The following is a 12,134-nucleotide window of genomic DNA, read 5'->3' on the forward strand; positions in this document are numbered from 1 at the left end:
GTTATAGCGAAGATCGTATCGTATTTTCGATCAACCCCCCAAAACGATTAATCCAAAAAATAAAATGTCAGCTTCCACTCTCACTAACACTCACCACACAACACACAACTGTCTCTCTCTCTCTCTCTCCCTTTTGAGAGCTCTTCTGTAGGATAGCGAGTTTGGAAGGGATGCACGTTCGGAGAGATGATAATTGAAATTGTTCTTCTATCAATACTACTATCAACTACTACTACAACTACTGCTACTGCTATTACTACTATCACTACTACAAAACAAAACTACTAGAACTACTATTACACTACTACAAGGCGGAGATGCGTAGCATGATTAATACTAGGTATTGGCCGCACGGTACGCCATTGAGGCCAGTAACTCCATTTGAAACAAAACTCCCTTTAGGATAGCCGTTCAATGAAAGTAAAGTGTAGGCGTTTAAGCATTAGCATAAGCCATACTGTTAGCTAATAGGACCGTCCCTTTACCCTGTGCGTTAAAACGACCGGTAAAAGGGTGGCACGTTTGACGAAAAACGAAAGTAAAAAAAAATCAAGGAAAAAATCGAGAGAAAAAAAGAAATAAAAAACAACCAAATAGCTTTAAACGGATAAACAGAGAAGTACTAAAGCCACAGACAAAAACAGCCGTAAATGTTCGGGCAATCCCGATTGGAAAAAAAAAATCCCCGGCTACAATAGATGCAATCCCATTTTAAACGAAAGGCAGACCAAATTATCCCTCGATGCTCGATGATATCACATATCACATAAGTGTGACGAAAAAGTGTGTATGTGTGTGTGTAGAGGTAGGCGACAAAAAGTTTTTCTTTTCGAATTCATAAAGACAATGAAAACATTTACACGAGCTAGAGAGGTTTTTTTGTTTAGTGGTTTGATTGAACTTATTTTTATTTTGGACTAGATAATTTTAAAAAGCTGTCATATTTCTTTTTAAAATGGCGCAATTATCACCAACGTAATTGTTTTTCTGCCACAGAAAGCGTAAGGAAGCAATAATTTTTGGTAAAAAGCAGCAAAGGAAAATCGCAAACGGAGTTTTCTTTGATACAAACCAAATCGATTTTAACTAGTGAAACTGCACTGCAAATATTGCAGCCCCGTTCGTTCGTAGCTTGGGATGGGCGAACGATGATGATGTAAATAAAAACACCAGACAGACACACAAAAGCTAACAAAATGAATCGTAGATATACCAACCAAAAAAAAAAAAAAAAAAACCAAATCAAACTTCCCGCTTAGAAGAAGGATTTGTGTTTGTGTTGTTTTTTGCGTAAGTAAGCCATTAAGTCAAAGGGCGTACGAAGCCGTTAAACCCATGTTCATGTTCGTGTACCATGTGTGTATGTGTGTGTGTGTGTGTGTGTGAGTGTATGTTTGCAAATTAAATTGCATGTTTCAGTTCCTTCGAGATCCTTCCGCAAAGCAAACGAAAAACAAAAATTGTTATAGGTGTAAGCATGTGAATTTAGCGGTGAGGCACAAGAAAATCTCTTCTTCATTTCGATTCGTATGCATTAAATCAATCTTCCAGCTAGATCTGTGAATACTACTTTAAAAAGAAAAAGTGAAAAAAAAACACACAAAAACCAGAAGAAAAAAAAACTCTTAAAATATTCGAGTCTCGTGACGTGATTGTTGTTTATTGATAATGAAAAAGTAAAACACGAAAAATGTAGAAGAAAAAAGGAAAGAAAATTACACTCACACTTTAAGAATGAATAAACGGAAGACAACAAGGAGGAGACAAAGGGCGAAGCAAAACGTTAAACGAAAATCAAACAAAGAGAACGAAAAGTATATGATAAGATGTAACTTAATTACAAATAAACAGAGCGAAAAATACAACAATTGCATGGAAACAAATATCGCAGCAAGGGTGAGGATTATTAAAAGTGGATGAATACAAACACACACACAAAAAAATGATTGAAAATGCAAAACTGCTTAGCGTAAGGAAACAATTGTAAGGCTAATATCAAATATTGATGGATGTTATAAACATTATGATTATGCAACTTTTCAATACAAACGAGAAAACAAAACCAAATCCCTACTGCTTAGACGTAATTACGAGAATTAAAAAGAAAACTATAATAAAAAGAGGATCGTCAAAGGTGAAGACTCTGCGGCGAAATACATTAGGAGGTGGGACTCAGTTTTCTGGCGCTAATCGAAACGTTTGCTAAACGAAACGGAACGCAATATGAATTTACAGTATCCCATTTGCAACACACGGATGGCCGTTGGCAGTTGGATGGATAAACGTGGCCCAATCTTGCACATCCGCTTCCCTCTAGACGACTTGAAGGTCGTGTTTCGTTTTGCCTGCTGAAAACAAAAGCAAAACGTTGATGATGCTGAAAGTTTTCTCCTTTAAGCAGCAGAATTGCAGAATAGGAATCGAAATGGAAGACGAGAAAAAGTCAAACTTATGAAATAATTGTAAGCGAACTAAGTGATTCTTTAAGCGCAGTTTAACAGTTGATCTGTTATCAATTATTTTAAGTGCAACGTGAACGTTTGCGTAAGTTTAGTCCTTTGTCAATGGTAATGGTATGCAGCAAAAACGAAGCAAGGTAAATACGATACTCCACTTGAAAGTTGCGACCGGTATTTGCTGTAGATGGATGAACCTAAAAGCAAATACAAAAGGGAAGTAGATGAAAAAACTTAAACCCGTAATTCTAAACCACAATGCATCGCAAAAAAAGAGAAAAACAATATGAAAATTAGAAATGAAAATAGGAAAACGAAGCAAACCGAGTAAAATAAAAACAAAATAATGGATGTAACAACAAAAAACACGGAATCGTTGTTTGTGTAAAAGCAGAAAGTGTAAGACATTTAGCGGACGTTATGTTATGCAAAAAAAAAAGAAAGGATAGGAATACTTTGTAATACAAACTCAGAACACACTCCTAGATCTGGCAGCAATAGGTTCCCATTTCACCTAGTGCAGCTAGTTGGACTGTTGGAGCGAATCTGACACACGACACACACAACAAAAAACACGAAAACACGTGCAAACCGTGCCCATGTTTTTGATGGGCACGACGGGCACGTAACAAAAAGAAAGGTAATCAAGCTAAAATCCAAATCGTAATGAATGAATGTATTATATTAATATTTCTCGTGGTAAAACAAATCCAGCACAGTGGTAACGCAACCGGGATCGTTTTGTTAAAGAAGTAAAATTAAGAAAGTAAAAAAAAACACACACACACATGCCATACAAACAGCCCTCTTGAAGTGACATCGAACATCACAGAACAGTTACTACGATTTTAAAATGCAATTTAATGTACACAAACAGGACAATGGAGCGCGTGGTGGAGAATCTTGGAGGGGAAAAGGGCGAGTGGTGTTTTATTAAGATGGTTCTTGTGAAAGCTTTTCAAATGCTGTAAAACGGGAGTGCTGAAACTCAGTTGCTTACGTTGCTTTGTTACTGAATCTATTCTCCACTATTCGAAGCGAGCGGTGCTCTTGTAGACGTTTGTCCCCTTCTAGTGTTTACTTATAGGTTTGTCTTCCCTTCTGGAGGTGTACGAGCATTTGTAGGTTTTCTTGCATTATTAGCAACACACAGCAGGAAGCAACAAATAAAGAACAAAATCGGAAGAAAAACTAATACAGTAGATTGTACTGGTGTGTAGTGAGTAGTTTAGTACAAACACAACCAAAACCAAAGCAAAACTTCAATTAGAAGAAGAAAAAACAGAAGAAACAAACTGAAAATACAGAATACAAAGATGAAAAATAGACCGAAAAATAGAATAAAAGAAAATAGAGAACGAATTACGCATGCCAAGCCAAGTGTTGTGCAAGACAATTAATTGAATGAAAGCATCGCATCCTAAATGCAGCACAAAGATGCAGAGAGGGCAGAACAGTTTAGAAGGACAAATAAACAATTATGTTTGGCAGCGAAGCGGCAAGCGAGACTTCAATATCTTTCCGTGCTTCTCTAGCCTTTTTGTTTTGGAGCAGTTGGTTCTATGTTTCGGTGTGGAAGCGAACTAAAATGAGGATGCGAATGGGGATCTAAGATCACAACCCTTTTGCTCAATGTTAAGTAGACGGCAGAAAAGCCACACACACAGAAATACGCATTTTGTATACGTAATAAAAGCGAAGCGCATATTAGTAACCGTGCGTTACAGTGTAACGAGTTGTTGAAGGAGCCTGTTTTCACACCAATCCTTATCCTATACGGCTCTGATTAGATTTTTGGCTTCCACTCTGTCCAAAAAGCTCTGTGCTGATGATTGTGTATGTGCTAGTGATTTACCTGCTCTGCTAGCTGAGTCTAAAGGTTCGATAGTAAAACCATGTACTTTCACAGCCACCTATCTGTACACCACTCCCTCGGGTCCTCCGATTGCGTTCTAATAGGTCACATCACAAGGTGAGAACCCTTGGGGACATAAGCATCACTGCGCACTGGCGTAATACCTCTAGAGAAAAGTAATAAGAAAGGAGCAAGAAGGACAACGGATAGATGAAAAATCCCAAAACCCTCCCCAATATGAATCCAAGCGTAGATAGAATGTTTTAAGCGGTAGTAAACAAGTAATGTAACACAGGGATATGTCCCTTAACACTGCAAAACATCACCGTCAAACACACACTTACTCTGATTTGCCAGCAAGTAAATCTACATCCAGAACATAACCATAATCATTCATTAACGCTCACTAATAAAGCAGAAAAGGATAGAACACGGAAAGCATGAAGAAAACGAGCAAACAAATCAGTAAATGATGCCACAAGCGTGTACCGACTAAAGCAAAGCAAAGTGAAACAAAGAAAACACAAAGTATGAAATACCAATTAGATTTAATTAAACAGGCATTTTTTGTAACAAACCGAAGTGAAACAAGAAAAAAAAAACACTAACGAAACCATACTCTAAACCAATAACTGCCGGACGCAGAATAAAAACGAAGAAAAACATACAAGAGGAAAAAAAAGAGACAAGAATGCACAACAAGAACAAACAGTTTGCAAATCAGCCGAATGGAAAAGGAAATGGTTTGGAATACACTAGAACGCCATGCGGAAAATTTTGTTTGACTCCTGGTCCGTCATTTGGAGGTTTGCCGATGCTTGGATTAATTACCGTCAATCGCCAACACCAGTTTGCATGAGCCGGCTTGAACAAAATTGAATGAGCGAATTTACCTTCTCAACAGACCTACCAAGAACTATCAAAAAATCACCTGCTCTTTCGTTTCTTTCTCTGTTCTTTTCTCCTCTGTTACTTACAACTTTAGTTTTTCTTACAATATGCAAAAAGAAATGTCCATTTCGGTCTGAGTTTTTGTACAAACGCTCCTCTTCTCGTTTAATCCCTCTTTCGCGCACTTTTATCCACTTCCATCTATTCCAAGTCGGATTGCATGCTTTACAGTTTGTACAATTTCGTTAATTGTTGGTCGCTAGTTCTTCTTTTCCCACTGCGGCACACCTTCGTTAGTACCCGTATTCGTCCACCGTGGTATGATGACGATGGTTTTGTAAATAGTAATTTTAATACAATACCGCCTCCAATCTATCGAAACGAAGCGCATGCTATTCTAATGCATAAAGAATGTGAAAAGAAAGCAAAAACCAAAAAAACACTCCCACACACACACACACAAAAATGGAAGAAAGCGAAAACCAACCTTTTCATGTACATATTCTGTTTTTGAATAGACCAAAACAAATGAACATATATATATTATATATATACATTGACAGATTCTTAGGTTAAACGTGGCGAGATGTGTATCGAAGTTGAAAAGGGATAATAAAGTGTTGTATTCTGAATATGAAAGTGTATGGAAATTATTTTTGTTGGTTAAAGTGGTTATATATTGAGGATTTTTAATGCGGGTCGTAAATCATTTTTACATTTCAGTGATGATTTCACAGCTGAAACTGATATTTTACAATATTTTGTTTTTTTTTTTATTTTGATTGAACGCCCTGGTCGTATTGCGCCTTTTTCACCATTTATTCAAATAATATATTAATTCATGACTAACTTTTTCACGAATTTAATTACAAATAACTTATTTAGTATCTTTTTTGCTTTATTTATACGTTTGAAAACAACGTTATAACGTTTGACGAAACGTTTTACTCACACCAAAAATCAGGATTCTGTAATCTCCATGGTTCTTTATCACATTTGCCATGCTCATTCATTGTTTTGAGCCTTCAAGGAATTTTGTACAGCAAATTGCAACCGGTTTACTTTACGGTGAGGATTTGCTAACCCTCACTTTTCCTACTGCGTTTGGAAGTTCTACAGAAAACGCAGACTCGGGCAGCAAAATATCGTCATCGCTCAACGCTCCTACAAACACGGGCACGATTTTCATATGTATCGCGTTACGAAAGCCCCAAAAATCCCTCCATTTTACTTATTTATTTATTTTCCTTTTCATGTTGCCACCCAACACTGGCTGTCGCCGTTTTTCCCGATGCCAAAAACCCGGGCTCTGCCAACCGCGCTGTTGAATTAGCGTCAAATATTTAATTTTACATATCCCACGGCCAGCTTCATCATGTTACATGTAATATATTGCAGCCAGCGCAGCATTTTACGTGATTTGCAAAATGAATTTTCCGGATTTCAGCGCTCCCCGCTTCACTCTTCGTAACGGGGGCTGGTTTTTCCCCTCCTCTCCCTCCCCCCCCCATGCTCTTTTAACGATGGATGTACGATGGCTTGTTCCAGGAAAGTTTTACGAAATGGGCACCACAGCAACTGAGGCTGTGGCTTTTGCGTACCGTGTGTTAGATTTGATTAGCTTAAACTTGTAATGCAATAAGGGAGTAAGGGGGGGTAGGGGTGGATGGAAGGAGTGGTGGTGGTTTCAATGACATATGTGATACCGTGATCGTGTTTACGCTGTGTTCCAATTGCCCGATTTTCAATTTAATTTTTACGCTACAGAACATAAATTGTACCACATTTATTATCGTGAGATGAAAAAAATTTAAATATGAAACTAACGTGTTAACTAAGGTCATTTTTGAAAATTTTTCTGTTCTGTGATTGAGCTAAGAAGTGTAATAGGACAATAACCTATTAAGCTAATTTATATTTCAACAAATTTAAATTCTAGTATAACGGCTCACGATTCTAGTATAATGGCTGTTCATTTAAAACAATTTTAAAACTTGTTTATAAAAGAAAAGCCGGGTACATGTAGGGATGACGTACAGGGTTTACAAAGAACATTTAAGGTTATTTTCATCAATTGCTGTGATGGTTTCCAACAATGTCGATAATGTAGGGCAAACAAACGTAGAATGGGAATCCTCTCACTTATGCTTATGACACTTTAAAATAGATAAGAAGAGGGAAGAGAAGTTGAAGTTGTGGTTTGAGACGATGGGTTCCATAGCCTGCATCAGTATGCTCCAAGCACCAGACACCCTAGCGCACAGGGCAAACTTGTGCTCCACAGTCTCTATCTGAGCTGAGCGAGCCCGATTCATCCTGTTGAGAAGCAGTCAGTGTGACGCCTTGTTGTGCACCAGCAAATTCAGCGACGAGCGTTGGTCCGATGAAAGTCTGTAGCTGGTGATGTTTTTCCACTTCCATCGCGAATCCGTGAAAGGTGACTCCATAGCCACTTTGGAGTTTGAAAATCCGTCGACCATTATTCGACCACAAACTTTTGGTTAAGACTGTTGGTAGCGGATGGTACGCGAGCTGCTGGGTTACCGTCCGAAGGCACGAATACGTTGTGGGAATGGAGCCTATATGCGGGGGGTTCCCAACACAATCAATGTGCTCAGCACTTGACTGCAGCATTTTTAGGCATCCCTGCTCAGCATCGTACCGATTCACCAGCAACGCTGTTGTGGTAATGGCGGGAATGTAAAGATTGAGTACACAGGATTTGAATTTTTATTATTTTTTGCTATTAAGTACGGCGGCACGTCGCCGAACTGTCAAAATATTTTGTCGTGTTAATTTGAATTATATTTAACAATTTTATAAACTCTCTCACAATAAATAATGCGAAAAATAAACCGATTCCGATCAGCTTCCCGCTGCAGCCGGAACTCACCAGTTTCCCTTGTTCCCTGCATCTATCCCTGATACCAAGATCACAGAAACTAGATACAGTTCGAGCTTTATTATAAGCTTTAGCAACGCTCCAAGTCACTCGGGGCAATATTATCGTTCCAGTGAAACCATTTTGCCAAACCCGAGTGTCGGTGAAGATAGACGAACCCAGATCAGCAGTACGATCGTTCTTCTCCTTTTCTCTGTATGTGTGTGTGTGTGTGTATGTGTACGTGTGTATGTATACTTTTTTGCCCCTTGTGCAAGTCTTCTGGTCTCCTCTCGAGGATTATGATTGGATCTCAATCTTGCAGCGCACCATACACACACACACTCACGTTTTCAACCCTCGGGGAGAAACAGGAAGTGAAGCACACATAGAGTGTAGCTATGTGTGTGTGTATGTGCTCTAGGTCCCCGTACATTTCCATACGCTCCAGTGCAGTGAGTGCCCGCGGGGCCAACCGTTCCTAGTTGCCCCGGTTGTTGGCGCTGTTTTAAGCGAGCTTGTGTGCAAAGAAAAAAAGCTCATCCGCAGCAAGAAGAATAATTTTCCCTGCCTGCAGGACACACCGAACCGAGGCGAACGAGTCAGCGTTCAGCGTACCGTGCGCACTCCTTGCTCGGAAAGTGCTTGCGGGCAGGTTCACTTCTCGAGTTTCTCGAGGTTCTTCGGGGTTTCCCGGTTTCGGTGCCCCGCCCGCTTGACTTGACAACTCAAACAACCGAAACCGTGTACACACGCTCACGTACACACACACACTCTGGCAGACTCTGGTGTACGCTCTGGCGTTTGGGCGATAGCCTCAGGACACACCGACAAAACCGACGGCCTCGTGAGATGAGAAGCCCGTGCACGCAGTGCCGGATTCTCGCAACGGTCCCGGGGAAAATAGGGAATATATTTCATACTTTTATATATTTATTTTATAAAAGCCCGGAGGTTTTTGAAGCTCACAACCCAGGCAACGAATTTCCATGACCGTAATGCAGAAAACCCGGAACTGGTGGTGGTATTTGAATTAAACCAAAACTGAGAAGAGTGGAAAAAAAATCCCACCACGAACTGTTTCATTCTACGGCATGAGATGCCAGCCAGTGCCACACATTGCCCGCGGGGTAGAACTTCCTAAACGAGGCGCAGAGTGAAATGAACGGCAGAGGAGAACCCAGGGAGACAGGGAGACCAACCGGGAGACCTTGCCCAGCATAGCCCGAGGCTGAAAAGGTACGCCTGATGCGAAGCGCGTTCAGATGGCGAGTCTCGCTGCGGCGTCTGCGAATATAATATATAGCTCGCCCGAGGCCTACGGCCCTTCGGGCTATCGAGAGCTCATAACATGCCACAGCGCGGCTCGAGCCGTACAACCGACGATCGCCCTGCGGGGATCGGTGGTATCGAACGTGTAGTTGAGCGATTGTTTCGACTCATGACAGCACCACCGGTAATACTACCGGTTGCCCGTATCGGAACCATTTTGTCCCGTTTTCGCAGCACCATTTGTTATCTTCGGATAGATTCCAGTCAACTGAAGCGCTTGTTTGCAAGCTCAGGAGGTGTACGTTGCGGTGGAAGATTAATGTGAAATGTGAGGTGGTACAGGTGATGGAATTTATCGGCTAATTGGATTGTTCACCTTGTTCATGGAGGATATTGAGGTCTGTTTATGTCCTCCGAGTTTTGTTTATAACTATATTGTTTATCGAAAGTTACATTTATTCTGAAAAGAATGTTTTTCTTTCAAAAATATTATGCATAACTCATTAGATGAGTATTTCTCGAAAATCCCCGGCGAAATCATTGAACGTTGTACGTTGAGCGGTGCATTTCAATTTGGCATCGAAAAAAGCATGTTTTATTTAGTTCACACCAACAACAGCAAAAAACCCATACCCGAAGCATTCGTTTTCAATAAAGAGATTTGTGTGCATGCTGCAAGGCATGTTGGCGCTGCGGCTGTTTTAGTATCGCATATCTATTCAAATAGAACCTACGGCACTGACTATAGTTGTTTGCTTTGTTATTTGGTTCTTTTTATAGTTAAGTTATAAACAAAATTTTAATTTTAAAAATATCCAGCTTATTTCTTAATCACAATGACACAAACACAAAAAAAAACCTTCTAGAAATCACAGCGCAATTTCTCATTTTCGGGCGCTATTTCACTTAACAATAGGTGGGGAACGAAAGAAAAACAAACCACAGGAGAGACGGTGGAAGAATCGTCTTTGGCGAGGGAAACGCATATAAACAACATGCAACATAAACCTTCAACCACAACAAGAGCAACATAAACGGCGTCAACGTTTTATGCTAGCTTCGGCAACGCCTTCATCATCAGCTGATGGCAATGCGAACCGGTTCCGAAGCCGAAGTGAGAGCATGCTTGAGATACAGCCGACGAATGCTGGTGGTGAGTACGCAATGCTGAGTTGAAAACGAGAACCGTTTCGAATTTTGGTGAGGAAATGCACTATAGAAGATTCTTTACAGTTAGTGAGTTTTTTATAATTTTTTTTCTGGACGAATTATCATGAGTTTTTGCCAACGTCACGTCTTTTTTAAGGCTCCTCAGATATTGTGAACAACGTTTAAAGCTGCTAAATGAAATTCTAAGTAAATTTTCAGTTCAAGTAATGCTACAGTAAATAGTTATTTCTGTAGCTAAAATCTCAACAAGAATGGGGTTAATAAATATAAGGTGGCGTTTCATTTTATTGTTTTTCGATTATAAGTTTATCGTTTGTATCAATCTCATCCAGAATTGGGGGAAACGTCAGCTGTTTGACACCCCGTTTACACAAAACAGATAGTGCCCAAACCAAACCCAAACTAAACCAAAACTTATTCTTGGTTTAACGATTTGCAAAGTCATGTCAGCTATCGAATGGCTCACTAAAGCTATTGATTTCAGTTGGATAGGTCAGTCCTCACTGCGATGGGAGTAGTCCAAATAGGAATTGATCCCTATTCCTGCTGTCCCCCAGACCCCCAGATAAAGATGTAAATACACTAAAAATTTAAAACATTGATAAACATCTACTCGATGCTTTTTATACCAAAGTATTGCTAAATTATTGCTAATTTTTTAATAAGATGTGATCATGTAACACTGTTTAAGCTTGAAGATTATTTATAACAAAATGATTCAAGAATTTTTTCATCAATTTCAATCCATCAATCTAGCTTAAATTAGTCTACAAACTACGGCTATTTTATTCCCTTCCGTTCATTCCATCGTGCCCAATGTGTACCGTTGAACCGGTTCACACCGTGAGCTCACTCATCGGGCGCTCGCTCGGATTTCGGAACGTGCATGGATGGATGTTTTGAGCGCGTATCTAAACCGGACCAACCGAGCGTCACGTCCGTGTAGTCGTTTCGGTGACTTCGCGCCAAGTGCATTTCCCAGCAAGCGACGGGAAACCGGCCGCCACGTTACGCACGCACACGGTACGCTTTCGTGTTTTGTTTTGGACAACGATTTCACGTGCTTATTCTTTGGTAGTACAGGACAGGACAACATTGGGCAGGGTGGAAAAATTTTTCCCGGTGTGTATTTAGTTTTTGCTGCGGTGGAACGTGTGTGTATGTGTGTCTGAGTGAACCAGTGAGAGGTGCAAGATCGTAGCAGGATCGGCTGCAGTTTGTCCGTTATCAGTTAAAATCCAGTGCCGAGGTGTGCGAAAATTGTCACCATTTTTCCGTTCGACATATTTCACCTGTACTCCGCCGATCTGGAGCAACGGAGCAGTGCACTCGGCCTTGAGGCCAATTGCTTGAAAAGGTAAGTGTGCGATTAAGCAATCAATCGATCGAGTATTTTAAAATTCAAAAATTCCTTAAAATAACATAAAATTCAAACAGCGCAATCGGGACATTTTTAAGTTAACACCCTAAATTGAAATGCATCAATGATTGGGTAAAGAAAATGCTGACAGTTGAGCATTACTTGCTCCAAACATCACGCAACAAAAAACCGCTCTTCCTTGCGGCACGGTAAGGACATTTAAATCGAAAATAAGCAACGCTCAGTACA

General features: G+C 40.1%; 2 protein-coding genes across 2 annotated transcripts in view; both read left to right on the top strand.

The window, feature by feature from the left end:
* The window catches only part of LOC126561821 (nucleolar GTP-binding protein 1), a 331,194-nt gene that overhangs the window by 198,592 nt on the left and 120,468 nt on the right, over positions 1 to 12,134 (top strand). The gene's annotated exons all lie outside the window — the stretch shown is intronic.
* LOC126562574 (BTB/POZ domain-containing protein Tiwaz) overlaps positions 11,745 to 12,134 on the top strand; it is a 43,398-nt gene continuing 43,008 nt past the window's right edge. The window contains exon 1 of the mRNA XM_050219122.1: positions 11,745 to 11,882. The gene's annotated coding sequence lies outside the window, so the exon portion shown is untranslated. The remainder of the gene's footprint in view (positions 11,883 to 12,134) is intronic.

This window comes from Anopheles maculipalpis, chromosome 3RL, assembly GCF_943734695.1.
Source record: "Anopheles maculipalpis chromosome 3RL, idAnoMacuDA_375_x, whole genome shotgun sequence".
Classification (NCBI taxonomy): Eukaryota; Metazoa; Arthropoda; class Insecta; order Diptera; family Culicidae; genus Anopheles; species Anopheles maculipalpis.